A 15,814-nucleotide genomic window follows, 5' to 3' on the forward strand; every position below is an offset into this window, starting at 1 on the left:
CCAGATTAATGTACCAAAACATAACAAAATGGAAGGGCTTTCTCCCCTTCTCTAAAAGAAATAAAGTTTACAGCAACGCTGGCAAAATATAAAAGGTAGCTTTGGCACAAACTAAATGCAAAGCTATGTAGAAAAAAGAACTCAAAGCTCAAACCTACCATCATCTTCATTAGGAGGAAGTAAACAGATCAATACATCCACCCCTCCACAGGAAATTTAGCATTTGGCTAAATTTATTGATTGGAAAGCCTTTATTCTCCTGTTCTTCTCACCACTGGGGGGCAGAGGAGTTGGAAAGTGCTCAATTTTGTAGCAGAGGACAGCATTACTAGAAGAGAAGAATTAGTTGACAACTGGGCTCAGAGGCACAATTCTTTAGCTGGAATACTTTTAAAGCTTTGGATTGAAAAGTGGGGTAGGGGTGAGAGAGAAGATTTAAAAAGCAGCCTTTGGAAAGAGTTAGAGGGCAGGGCAGGAAAAGCAGCAAGGTCAGCAATATATATAGATTTCTAGGATCCTTTGTGTTTCCTGAATAGGAAGCTTATCAAAAAAGAGCATAAAGCTGGTCTGACAAGATAACACAGTCAATGGAAATGGAAAAAAAAATCTGTTAAAGAACCTTACACATTTTTTTGTGTTACATCATGAATGCCCAAGCATACATATTAAGTGACACAAGGCACACCTCCCGAGGAGTGGTTGGAAGTTTAGATGGATGGTCTCAGAGCATATGAAAAATGCTCAAGGAGGAGTTGTTTACAGAAAGCTAAAACTTTTCAAATGGTGAGATATTGACAGGAAATTCATTGCATGTCAGAAATATCAAAGTAGTTTTTAGGAACTTGTAAGGAAACTTATCTCCTGTCATTATTAGCTTTCTATCTGTGACTCTCAGCTTTTTAGTAGTCTTTAGTTCTATTTGAGCCTGGGAAACAGCAAAAACAATTTACGTGCTCCATCTGCCCAGTGTAAATAATGTTTAACATCTTGACTCCCTTGAAATAGGACTCCTCTTTTGAAATCTAGGTTGGATTATTGTTGCCTTGGGGTTTTTATCCACATTTGTTTCATTTAATAGAACTGCCAGCATCTTCTGCTAGTACTGGATATTGGGCATGGAGTTCTTATTCACACAGGCTTGAGAACCCAGGTTATGATGAAAAAGTATCATGTTATTTTTTTAAACTAGTATTGATCTCCAAAGATAGGTAAGGACTAATAGAGCCATAAATATTTATCTTGCTGTAAACAATTAAAGAATCATCAGGTATTCCTGCAGGCTTCTCCAAGAATGTTACAATTAAAAAATTCAGCCTACATTCATTTGAATTTTGTTGAATTTTGAAGTGAAGAGATAAGTTACTTGGAGCAAAAGGATACAAGATAAAATCTGAAACAGGTCCAATACTAGTCTCTCCTGTAAAGGAGAGCATGTGCAAATATATATATGTGTGTATGTGTATTTATAGGCTCTCATCCAAAGTTAGGCAGGTAAGAAAGATTTCACAGTTCACCTTATGAGAAATTAAAACCCATACTCTTTCAGGAGAATATAAGGAATGCCCTATGGAGAAAGACATCATACAGCCTAGCCTGATAATCTTCTCTGGACAGTGGCATAAAACACACTTTTAATGAGAACAAATAAGCTTTGCCCTTTTCTACCTTGTTGTTTCCGTGCACCCACCATTACAGTACTAGTAGTCCTAGAGCATACATCACTGCCGATTCCCTTTAACAAGTAGTCACCTTGGTCATATCCCCTGCTTCTGCCTCTTCTTCTTCAGACCAGAGTGCCAGATTTTTTAGTCTCCTTACAGGGATGTGCACAGTCTTAGGCATTGCAGTTGCCATTCTCTGCACATTTTCTAACCCTATTACATTCTTCTTGAGATGCAGAAAACAAAATTACCAACAGAACTCAACACAAGGGAAATCCAAGACTTCATTTAGTCACAAAATATCACCATTCCTTCTGTTCCCATGTCTCTCCCTGACTGTACCCTGAATTTTGCTGCCTTTTTTGGACTACCCTTTTTGACTTTTTTTTTCCATCACAAGTGACGCACTTTTACCCCATTCATTACTTCCTCTCCTTTAACTAGCTGGAAGGTCAATGGACATCATAATGTATGATAACTCCCCTTGTCCTTATGGGGGACTTCAACTTGCCAGACGTTAACTGGGACTGCCACACGGCTGACATGAGCAAGTCCAGGAGGTTCATGAAGAACCTAGATGATAACTTCTTGGTGCAGGTGCTAACGGAGCCAACTAGGAAAGGTGCCCTCCTAGACCTGTTGCTAGAAAACAGAGAGGGTCTGGTGGGAGATGTGGTGATTGGTGGCCGCCTCGGTCATAGCGACCATGAAGTGGTTGAGTTCAAAATTTACGGTGACAGAAGGAAAAGTGCCACCAAAACCTCATCCCTAGATATGGGGAAAGCGGACTTCAGGCTGCTCAGGGAACTAGTCAGCAAGGTCCCCTGGGAAACTGCTCTTGAAGGCCTCGATGTCCACCAGTGCTGGTCATTCTTTAAGCGATGCCTCCTAGAAGCACAAGATCAGGCAATTCCTAAATATCGCAAGTCAGGCAGGCGGGGCAGGAGGCCGGCGTGGCTGACCAGGAACATTCTAATGGAGATTAGGCGGAAACAGAGAGTGTTTCGCTACTGGAAGGAGGGCCAGGTGTCATGGAAAGAATACAGGGATGCTGTTTGTGTTTGTAGGGAGAAAATTCGTGTGGCCAAAGCACACCTAGAGTTGAAGCTGGCTGTGTCTGTGAGAGAAAATAAAAAGGTTTTTTTTAGATATGTGAATGGAAAAAGGAGAACTAAAGAATACATAGGGCCGCTCCTTGATAGGGAAGGTCTCCTCACAGACAATGACATAGGCAAAGCAGAGACGCTTAACACCTTCTTTGCCTCTGTCTTCAATGCCGATGATGGGCTTCGGGACCCAGGGTGCCCTGAGCTGGAGGACCGGGACGGTGGGGATGACAAACTCCCAACCGACCCTGAACGTGTGCAGGATTTGCTACTCCACCTGGATCCCTACAAGTCCATGGGTCCGGATGGGATTCATCCCCAGGTGCTGAAAGAGCTGGCGGACATCATCGCGGAACCTCTCTCAATTATTTTTCAATGATCCTGGGAATTTGGAGAGGTCCCAGTAGACTGGAAGCTGGCAAATGTTGTGCCGATTTTCAAGAAGGGTCAGAAAGAAGACCCTAGCAATTACAGGCCTGTCAGTCTCACGTCAGTGCCTGGTAAAATCATGGAGAAGATGGTTCTCGAACTTATTGAGGCGCACCTGGGGGACAAAGCAGTCATTGGTCCCAGTCAGCATGGGTTTGTGAAGGGTAGGTCCTGCCTAACTAACCTGATTTCCTTTTATGATAAGATCACCCGTATGGTGGACCAAGGGAAACCAGCTGATGTGATTTTTTTGGACTTCAGCAAGGCTTTTGACACGGTTTCCCATAGGATCCTACTGGACAAAATGTCCACCATACAGCTAAATAAAAACATCATACGATGGGTGAGCAATTGGCTAACGGGCAGGGTCCAAAGGGTTATGGTAAATGGGGCTGTGTCAGGCTGGCGGGCGGTCACCAGTGGGGTCCCTCAAGGCTCCCTTTTAGGGCCGGTACTTTTCAATATTTTTATAAACGATCTGGATGTAGGAATAGAAGGTATTTTGAGCAAGTTTGCTGATGACACCAAACTTGGAGGAGTTGTGGACTCGAATGAGGGTGGAAAGGCCTTGCAGAGGGATCTGGATAGGTTGGAGAGCTGGGCGATCACCAACCGCATGAAGTTCAATAAGAGCAAGTGCCGGGTCCTGCACCTGGGACGGGGAAACCCTGGCTGCACGTACAGACTGGGTGATGAGACACTGGAGAGCAGCCTAAAAGAGAGGGATCTGGGGGTTGTGGTAGACAGCAAGTTGAATATGAGCCAGCAGTGTGCCCTGGCAGCCAGGAGGGCCAACCGTGTCCTGGGGTGCATCAAGCACAGCATCGCTAGTAGGTCAAGGGAGGTGATTGTCCTGCTCTACTCTGTGCTGGTGTGGCCTCACCTCGAGTACTGTGTGCAGTTCTGGGCACCACAGTATAAAAAGGACATGAAACTGTTGGAGAGTGTTCAGAGGAGGGCTACAAAGATGGTGAAAGGCCTGGAGGGGAAGACATACGAAGAACGGCTGAGGTCACTGGGCCTGTTCAGCCTGGAGAAGAGGAGGCTGAGGGGAGACCACATCACAGTCTACAACTTCCTCGTAAGGGGGTGTCGAGAGGCAGGAGACCTTTTCTCCATTAACACTAGTGACAGGACCCGCGGGAACGGGGTTAAGCTGAGGCAGGGGAAATTTAGGCTGGACGTCAGGAGGGGGTTCTTCACAGAGAGGGTGGTTGCACACTGGAACAGGCTCCCAGGGAAGTGGTCACTGCACCGAGCCTGTCTGAATTTAAGAAGAGATTGGACTGTGCACTTAGTCACATGGTCTGAACTTTTGGGTAGACCTGTGCGGTGTCAAGAGTTGGACTTGATGATCCTTATGGGTCCCTTCCAACTCGGGATATTCTATGATTCTATGATTCTATGTAATAAAATGGAAAAACAAAAGGGTGTACAGAGCATAAAATGCAACTAACACTCTCTTTGAGTCCTTCTTGAGGAAAGGTGCATATACAAAACTATACCAATTGGGCCAGGCTCCCTGCTTCCAAGGGAGAATCACTGCAGTATAATCAATAGCAGAAATAAGATCATGGTTTGTAAACTGGTCCTTATCATCCAGCATATATGTTATGCCTGTCTAGCTAATAGTGTTTCCTCTGAAGTTTAACAGAGATTAAAGCTGAAATGAACAGGAAAGCTCTTCCCAGTTAATTAAGACCTGTCAATTACCATCTTTACATCAGTATGTTACCAAAGAGCTGTTTTTTGCAGAAGACACTTGCAGACTTCCAGGTTCACACACACACAAAGGATTAAAACACACACACACAAAAACAACCAAACAAAAACCCAATGCAGCTGCAACATTAAATCAAAGTATTTTAAATAGTTCAAATTCTAATGAACAACTGTTGAAGATCAACAGATCTTTTTTCTCTGAATGCTGAAATAACTTGTAGAGTTAGCAAGACCCCTAACCCATCATGACATTTTTCCCTTCAGATCTGGTACTGGGTCTGGCTAGAATGTTAACTTTCCCTGCAGCAGCCCATACAGTGCTGTACTCTGCACTTGTAGCTGGAACAGCAGTGGTATCACACCAGTGTTGAGTCTACTGCTGAGCAGCAGTGGCACAGCATCGGGCCTCTCTCTAACCCTCCTAGGGAGTGGGCAAAAAGTGAGAAGAGAAACATCACTAGGGCAGCTGACCTAAACCAACTAAAGGGATATTCCATACCATGTGATGTCACACTCAGCAATAAAAGGTGGAAACAGGAAGAAGAGGCGAGGGGTGGGCTCTCGTTGTGAAAACGTAGGTCCTCCTCCTGAACACCGGCTACGTGCGTTGAGGCCCTGCTTCAAGGACGTGGTCAATCATCGCTCATTTGTGGGAAGTAGAGAGTAATTTCTTTCCTCTGCACTTCCACATAGCCTTCATTTATTTTATTTGTTTGTTTTCCCCCCTTCTTTTTATTTTCCCTTTCTCCCTCCCTTTTCTCCTTTCCCTTTTTATTTCCCTTTAGTTAAATTGTTTAGTTCATAATAATCTTTATTTAATTATTATTATTATTTCCCTTTAATTAAATTATCCTTATCTTAACCTGTGAGTTGTTCTTTGCTTTACTTCTCCCCCTCCCCATCTAAAAAGAGGGGGAGTGAGAGAGCGGTTGTGGGGTTTAGCTGCCCAGCACGGTAAAACCACCACAGATGTCATACAGAAATATAATCCCCACTTGAATTTTGAGAGAATTTTAAAGACAATCATTTCTAATACATTGTTTCAATTACCCGCACACAAACATAATTCTCACTCTACCTGATTTAAAAAAAAAAAAAAAAAGAAAAAGAAAAGAAAATCATATGCAAACTTGTTTAAGACTTTGTTCTTTTCCTCACTTAAGCAAAGGCTTGTTTATTTTTTCAATACTATGAAGCTTTTCTAGCTAGCTCCTGTCATACTGAGAGGAAAGCATGCTTCATCCATTACTTTCTCTTCAAACGTCCTAAGGAGATAATTAGGCGTTGCAATTGATTGCAATTTATTAATCAGACAGTCTCTTATACATTAAAAAACAAAACAAAACAAAACAACAAAACTTTATAGTTAAAGAAAAAGGTGTAGAAATCCAGCTAGATTTCTGTAACTGAGATTCATTCCAAATCATTCTCATTTTCTTTTATCCATTACATCTTGCCCAAGACTTTAAATGGAAAGTGTTTAGTTATACAGTTATGGCACACAAATTTATTTCATATCAGAAAACAGATAACATTTGATCCACACATAGCATACCACCAATTTTCTGGCTCACTGTTTTCTTGTAACCACCACTACAAATCTGTATTGTTTATGACTGATTAAAAAAGGATGCTCTCTCAATATTCATACCTTACCATTACTTCAGTCATCTGCAGTAGGTTGGAGTATAATGTTCCAGCTGTTACCCAAATAAATGCTTTTTTGGAATTAAGTGTAATTTAGCCATATATAATTTCCTGAGGGAAATACACATTTGGAAACAAACACATGAAAACACTGTTCACCAATGCTTTAATTTCTTTTGTTCTATTGATATGTGTAGTAGCATTGCTGAAGAATTTTCATGACATCTTTAATGGTTACAATGAGGACACACTACATCAACATTGTATGTGTAGTGTTCCTAACGACATTCTAAAATCAAATGTTGATTTTGATCTCTCAGACCAGAAGCCCCCAGAAATAGAAGTATGAGTTTTGAACGGCTTTTTATTTTTTATTTTATTTTTATTGTTTCTCAGGAAAGATGAAAAAAGACTGTAAATATACTAAAACATCACCGAGCTGTTAAGAGTTCTGCCATCTTTATTTTATGTTTTGCATTAATATTAACTCCACTTTCAAAATCTGTTGAACCAAGAAGACTATAAGCTCTCCTTTTTCTCTTACTTCATAACCAAACACGTCTCAAGATTAAAAGATAGTACATAATGAATGACCCATCCTGAAACGGAGGCTTTGAAGCGTAGCTGTAGACTCAAAAGGAACATTGTGCTAGACCTGAAACTTTTCAGGACAGGTAAACTGAAAGCATCATATTTTATTTGTCTCAAGTTACAGTTTTCCCCTTTTTTCACATGATGCACAAAACAGCCATTGTTTCATTGTTTCTTAACAGTATTATTTCTTGCCAGCTCTCTTTGGAGTCAGCAAACTTAGTTTACCCCTTCGTGTTTTCACTTGATTGGCGAAATTGTTGACATCCAGATTATCAAAACTGGGGAAAAAACAAAACAAAACAAAACAAAAACAAAACAAAACTTTTTTAAAAAAAACAAAAAAACAACAAAAAAAAACAAACAAACAAAAAAAAAACCAAAAAACAACAACAATAACAACGAAAAAAAAAAAACAACACTACAAAATACCCCCCCAGTGCTCCCCACCCCAAACAAAACAAAACAAAACAAAACAAACAAAAACAAACCAAACCAAAAACCACAATAAAAACCACAACACACACAACTAGAGCAATAGATTTTCATTTAGTTCTGCTTTGGCATCTCCCAGATGACGGAATGACAAAAATGAGAGCAAAAAAACTAGTGCAGCAAGATATGACTGGCCCAGGCTAAGAATCAACACTCAATACTGAGGGACTCCTACCTGAGACTTTGCACAGAACAATGGATAACTATTTTATCGACAAAACAAAAATACATTGGCTCCCTACCCCAGCCCCTCATAACCACTATCTCTAAACAGAGAAACCTGGCAAAATTTTACCTCAGAAAAAAAGCTAAAGTCACACAGCTAAAATCACAGCTAAATCACAATAGACAGCAAGTGACTGGAAAATAGATGTCATTGCTTATCTGACTATGTATAAACCTCTGATATGTTTTATTTTTGTAGAGTGTCTCAGTCTAAGAACAGACACATTTGTGACAAAGCGGAGATGCAGAAGAGAAGATGAGCATACATACATGTACTTGGGATGGTCATTGTATCCATTCTCCTACCGTTTTGCTTTTATTTCATGAGATTGTTGAAAGCTGGAGTTCATGCTTGTGAAATATTCTCTATCCTCTACAGAAACATGCATTATCCTCTGTAAGTTTTGTTGTCAGCACAGTTGCTGCAAGAAACTGTACAAATTTCTTGTTAAAAAAAACACTTTAGTCAGGAAAAAGCATGAATATGCCAGATAGCCATGTAAAAATATTATCAAATTAGGTGAAGTCTGTAATGTCCTGAAGCAAGATTGCCATTCTCACACTATTCCTTATTATAGTGTGGGATGGATTTCTAAGATCTAAGCAATAATCCCAGCTTGAAAATACGGGAAAAAAAATCTTCAATTTGGATGAAAGGACATGCTAATAAGACCTTATTTACAGGAAAAATAAATAAATAAATAAATAAATATAAATAAATAAAAATAAATAAAAAATAAATAAAAAATTCCCAGCTCTAGAAATGCAATGATGTGACTGGTACTCACAGACTAATTTTGCCTGCCTGCCAGCATCTTTGCCATGAAGAGTTAGACAAGTCAGTAATTTACATGCAGCAGCCTAGCCCCAGGGAAGTAGTGCCAGTAGGAGCAATTACTTTTCGTTACTTTTCAGAAGTAAAAAAAATAATAAATAAAATTCTTAGAGTCTGCATTGGTGAAGTGTCTATGCCCAGAATATTTGATGCAGAATCTTGAAGCCTAAACTGATTAGTGCTCTTTGTTCAGTTAATACAAGTAACAATATTCAAATGAAGTGTAGCACCCCGACAAAAATGAGCCATTTCTAAAGTACAAACCATAATTCCCCTCTGTGATTTCTCTCATACACAGAAAACCAAATTACAGCTTCCTTGATAGTACAGTTAAATACTTCTAGTTCTGTCCTAATGGACCCAGAACCCAGTTTTTTTTCTGATCATGAAGAATTTTGTTTAACATTTGTAAGCTCATCAGGCTGGCTGTCCCATTATACACAGCATAGTGGAAAAAAAGGTTTTCACTTGCTCTCCCATGGGTTACCACAATACTAAATATGTTTAAAGGCAATGATTCTCTAAAATTAAGCAGTTTCTTAAATGAGATTGCCCAGGTTATCTTTAGTAGATGATTTTAAAAGTCATAATCTGAAACAGTGTTAAAGAAGAAAAACTCAGTTTTAAACTACATATCCCTCATTAGTGACATCTCAAAATTGAACCAAAGAAGTTAAGGAAAAAGCTTGAAAGCAAGGAGAATATGTAACTGGGATACTCAATTATAGTTATCAGCATAAAGGAAAGAAACTGTTGCAATCCGTTCTGGATTTAAATTGTTCTCCTTCCCCATCTCTCTTAGAGAGTGACAGTAATTACTGCATAAGACAGATTTTGGGCACAGTACATAAAAGTGAGGAAGAGAAGGTAAGATTAGAAGCCTAAATCTAGCAAACCATTCAACCCATTTGCTAGAGTTCTGGCATTTAAGAGGATCAGGTTCAGTCAACTGGTTCAATTATCAACAACTTGAAATCAAGGTGTTGTGATGACAGTGGAATATATATTCATTCTATGAAGAATCCACAAGAGTTCCAGTGACCTCACAAAATACTCACAGGTGTAATCTTCTAGCAGAATGTGACTTTATATAATGAAATCAGACTGTGTATGAAGAAGTTAAAAAATGGAATCTCATTAAAACCTTACTGAAAACCCAAGTTTTACCTCCATGAATGCCTACATGCAAGAAATAACACTGAACCTGGTGAGCAAAATCAACTTGTGGTAGATGCCTTTGATGTTAGCATACGTTTATGCCATTAAAAACAAACAAACAAACAAACAAACAAACAAAACAAACCCTTTGTTGGGAGAATGTCATGTTTTTATTCTCTGTTAACATGAAGAAATTATTCATCAGCATTAATCACATAACATTCTTTGGATGTGGCTCCCTCCAGAGCTATGAAAAAGATCAAAACTAACTTTTTGCTGTACCTCAGCTGGAATTTAGGAGAATCCATTTAAGAACACCAACAAAAAGGCATCATTAATAAGTGTATGATTTGTAAACATATTATCCATGTTTGCAGTGTTAGGGTTTAATGGAGGACTTGTTAGTGTTAGGTCAGAGGTTGGACTAGATGATCTTGGTCTCTTCTAACCTGGATGATTCTGTGATTTTGTTATGTAATGGAAATGACTGTGTACATCTGGATAAACCCAAATTTACATTCAGGCTGTTGAATGTTTTTTCTAGGAGTCTACATACTCAACCTCTGAGAGCAGGGAAAAAAGCTACAAAATGACAGTTGCTCATGGGCAACAGATAGAAAAAATTTGACAATAAAGTGATAAAAGTTGCTAATTCTTCTTCTACCAGTTGACATTGGCAAAAAAGTAGAGAAATTACAGTGCACTTGGACTGCTTGCTCCATTCTATGCTACTCACTTAAGCTTACTGTACAGTGTTTAAACAGAAATTTGGCTGCTAACAGGCAGTGAAGATCTGTCTTCCTTTCATCTCCCTCTCTCCCCCAATTTTCTCATCCAAAATATTGTGTAAACACTGTCAAAATTCTCAGCATAGCAAGGTTATGCATTTTGTTTATTCTTCATTTTCTGTATTATTCCTGTAGCTTTTCTCAATATATTATCACAACTTGGTTATCTTCCCTTGTTTCCTTTCCTTTTTTTTTTTATTTTTTTTTTTTCTATGAGTCAAATAAATAGAGTTTCTTTATATGTGAAAGCAATAAAATGGAAGAAACCTCTAGTTCTGAATTCACAAGAACTCTGTAAATAGCATTTTTTAACTATTTCTCTTCTGCACACTCATCTTTGCAGACTGCATAAAATCTGTTTATCTAGATGTATTGAATTCTGACTTGTATTAGGATAAGAAAGAATAAATACAAGGGATAAAATGTCTCCTATGCTCCATTTTACTGCTGGATAACACTGCTATTTTTCAGTGGGATGCATTGCATTTTAAGAAGCTTACATATCACTTAAAGCCTAGTTCAGAAGTCTCTGTTGCATGGCAATGAGGCTTACATTTGGAAAATTCAGACCCAGCAATGTAGTTTCTGGTTTTGTCCACATTGTGCTGTCCTCTTCATCTTCCTCAATCCTTTAGTAAAGACAGTAGAGATTTACAGATTTATTCTCCTCTGGCTCTGATACCCTCAGAGCACATGACACAGAGCAGCATATTCTACTTTGCTGCTGACCCAGGACAGGGTGAAAGACGCAGCAGAAGCCTGTAGTGAAGTGTGCATGTTGCAGTGGTAGGCTCAGAAGGAAGTCTCCAAACCAGCTCACCACTCTCTTGATAGTGACCATGACTCACTTTCTCCAAAACTTAACCCTGCGGTTGGCTGATAAGCCATACACAAATCTGGAGCAGGAGGTTTGATTGCGCTCTCTCTACTGAGGAGTGTTCTCACTCAGACTGCTTGTTCCTATGATTAAAATGTGCAGACAAGAATCTGATGTCTGCACTAAAAGCCAAGTTATGTACTTAGTAAATTTATGTCATGATTGCTAGTCCTAACACTTCCATTTACAATTATTTTTTTTTTCCAGTCTGAATGCATGAGCACCACTAATGAATGGTGATTAGACAATTAAGTTCTCAACAGACATTCTTCTCCACCATCAGCTTCCAAGTATAACAAGTCTTTTGGAAACAGTACCTCTTGTAGAACATACCTGTGTCATTTTTGTATTTCATGTCATGTCTACATTTAAGAGGCTTTTGTAATGCACAGATGAGATATCAGGGACTGAGCAACATGCAGTTAATTCAGTCAGGCAAAAACACAGAAGATCAGCAGTACCTAAACAATGATAACTTGTTTATCATATCAGGGCAAAACCCACTGAATGCCATACTAAATGATGCAGATGGTGAAACTATTAAAATTTATTGCTTGATATCCAGCCAATTTCTTCTACCCTGAATGTAAATTGACATGATAATCAAATGCCATAAACAAAATTAGAGTGCGATGCAATACAGCATAATATATTAAAATTTCATATCAGATACCATATAAAAGTTACTGCTTTACAAGTTCAAAACTTTTTTAAAAAGTTATTTATTGGTAGACATTATGCAAAGTATTACCTAGATACCTTGAAATCAAAACAAACAAAATACACACAAAAACTGAAAATGCAAACACCCTACAATGCAGATTATTATTTTTATGAGCACAAAAACAACAGCAGACTTATTTTCTTTAAACTTTGAACCATAAAAACTCAGGCTTTTCCTGTCTAATATATTGTCAATACGTAACTGATCTGGTTTAATTTGGCTTAAATTAAATGACTGCAAAAGCAGTCAGTGATCATGGAATGACCACGACTCTCCGCCTGAATACACTGCTTACAGAGTGCTAAGCATGTTTTATAGGATAAAAATCATGATCATGACTAAATTTTCTTTCCTCCTTTCTCAAGGAAATTTTGTGTACATAAAGAGTGGAAGGTCTATTTCAAAATACATTTATCACACCTCAGAAACATCTCCTGTCCTTTCACAATTCCCATTATATTAATCTTTTTATGTGCAGAGCTAATCCTGATAGATGTGTAGCATGCTAGAGATGAGGTTAAACGTGACAAATTTGTTATTGTAATAGTAAACATGATTTGGACTGACTCAGATACTGAGCTCTTCTTTCTAGGGTAGAAAATCATTCTAGTCATCAGAATTTAGCACATGCTTTAATCTGCCACTGTCTACTTTTAAAATCGTTTTCTATTGTTTCTATTTTCTATTTCGTGTTTCTATTGTGCACCAACATGCACACACAACCGTTGAACTTTCTAAATATACAGAACATTGCTTTTACATATTCATAAGAAACCCGAGTACGCCTATACATATGTACAATCAGAAAAGGTATGGCAAAGTTTTCCGAATTCTGGCAAGTGCTTAACAAACAATCCTTTAAGTCTATTACTATTAATGTCCATGACTGGGGGAGCATAGCTGGAGTTTGGAATCCTGGTTCAAATGCTCCCCTATCTTCCATTACTTCATTAATTTTTCTCAGATCGTATAACAGTCTCCATTTTCCATTCAGTTTCTTGATTACAAACACCAGTGAATTCCAGGGCTAGTCGTGGGAACAATACATGGGAACAATACATCTCGCTTTAAGTTGTTAAGCAACTCGGCCTTTGGGCCTTATGTACCCTTTCAAGGCCAATAAGGCCTGGGCCAAAAGGCACGTCCAGGTCACCAGGGGGCGTAATAGCAATGGCATGCGATGGCAGCAGCGGTGTGGGGGCTGATGGTGTAGCAGAAGGATTGGTGGATGAGTGCAGCTCCCTCACTGTCTGGCAAACCACGTTTCTGACTTTTTTTTTTTTTTTTTTTTTTTTTTTTTTAACCTTGAGGGCAGGCTCCCCTCTTATACCCTTTTCCCCACAGCAGTTCTTTTCAAAACAACTTTTCATTGGACAAACAACTTTGAATATAACAACAACAGCAAACACCCAGAAACATCCATGCCTTAATGGCTGGAGAACAAGGAACCAGAGACTGCATGGAGTCTCCTGAATCACCCTTCTTTGCTCCCTCTAAACTCTTTTACATTCCTGATGGCCTCATCGTTAAGAGTCTAATATTATCATCAACCACGGGGCTTTCCGACCCCTATGGACACACTCCCACATCTGCCTCTTCTTTATTAATATCAACCATTTTCTTGACACAAATTACCACTCCATATATAACAATTCGGTCTCAAATCCTGTATTTTTGTGTTAGATACATGCAGAGCATCAGACTACACACATTGGACAGTCTGCATTCAGGAAAAAGCTGAAAAATACATGTTTCTAGATCTTAAAATTAAGTCATTGTCCCCTTTAAACAGGGCTATCAGTGCTTATCAGAGTTAGAGGAAGAATATTCTATTAGAGGATTTGTGAGAACAGCATTATTTTGTACCTTAAAAGTAAACCATGAATCATCCAGCCAGGTGAGCTGGCAGCCATCATGTGAGAGTGCACTGCCAACAGTTCTAAGACAGGTCCTACAACTTTTTTTTTTTTTTTTTTTAGGGGTGCGGGGGGGGGGGGGGGGGGGGAAATCAATCACTGCCAATGGAGATAAGCAAGCAGTTTGGGATGTGGATTGGTACAAGTGAAAAAAGTATCTTCTACCAGAGACTTGCAAACACTATCAGATGACTCAAGAAACACACCCTCTTGGGGGAAGGCCCATTCTTTACTCTTCTGATCTACAGCCTGCTGCAATTGCCCAGAGGGTTTTAGATGCTGGGTACACCTCTGAGCAACCTCATGGTATAGAAATATAGAAGCTGCTGAGAATGCTATGGTAGAGATTAAGTGTAAGCAACAGTATCACAAATAAGAGTATGTACTTTTTAATGCATTTTAACTATACTCTAGTGAAAGTCACTAAAACCCCCAATTATTTCACAATATCTGTCAGTCTACAGGGTCCTGATCTTCACCACAGTCTAGGAAAAAGCTGATGTCAGAAATAGCTGCAGTCCAGCTGAAGTTGTTCAGAGTATCATAACCTGTCCTCATTAAGGGAAGGGAATGTTTCTCAACCAAGCTAGTGGCTCATAAACTAACTAGGATCTGAATGCAGATCTTAAATGCGTAGAAGACAGAAAGGTTATTAATGAAAAACACTGGGACTCCATAACTTTCTAGACCAAAAGTGGGTAAAACATTCACAACAAAAACGCTTAAGTCAAAAATCAACTTTCACAATGCGTTTAATAGGGTCAGGAGCACTCTTCCCTTTCACTGTGAGTAGATTAACATTTTCTTTAACCTAACCAATCGTGTGCTGTTTGCTTCACTGATAGCCTTGCATGCTCATCAGCACAGAATTGATTCTCTGTTCTGGCCTGTTATTCAATCACTTGTCTATGTTATCTCAAGAGAACAGGTAATCGTTGTGGCTGAAGGGTCAAGTCTGCATGCCTGACATATTTAAACAAGCCCCTTGAAAGTACTGTCTTCAAGAATACACAGCTTTGAAGTGTTCTGTCTGAGATACTAGATTGTCTCAGGATTATCCTTACAATGGCCTTCCTCACAATCTGGTGGTAAATTCTGCTTTTGTATTGAAGTTATAGGTGGAAAAAACAAACAAACAACAAAATAACATGTAAATCTGTGTTTGGGCCAAAGTTTTTTGGGGGTCTTTTTGTTCTCCTTCCACTCGCAAATAATTTGATCAACAAGGCTGTCCACACACAGACCTCATTGAAGGCTGCTCCACCAAAGTCATATGGTATTTGGGATAGAAAGGGGATAGAAAACAAGGTTTCTTCTCCACAGAGCACCTTAATTTCTGCAACATGGCTTTTCTAGCTGACTGCAAGGATGAAGAACAACAATATTTTTAACTTCTAAAGAGGGAAGAAGAAAGTTTAACAACAATAATTATTACACAATTAATAAATGTCATTTTCAGTTTGACATCGGCAATTTAATTATGTGCCAGAAGTTGCATAAAATTCTAACTTTTTAAGAAGCTTATTTTGTTTCTGTTTCAACCTTGAGTAAGAAGAGGGTTATGCACAGGCAACCCATAGTTTATAATTGGAAAACTGCAGACCATGCTAACCACCAGTTTCCCTGCCTGTACCAACACC

This window comes from Netta rufina (genome assembly GCF_964035555.1).
Source record: "Netta rufina genome assembly, chromosome: 14".
NCBI classification, from domain to species: Eukaryota; Metazoa; Chordata; class Aves; order Anseriformes; family Anatidae; genus Netta; species Netta rufina.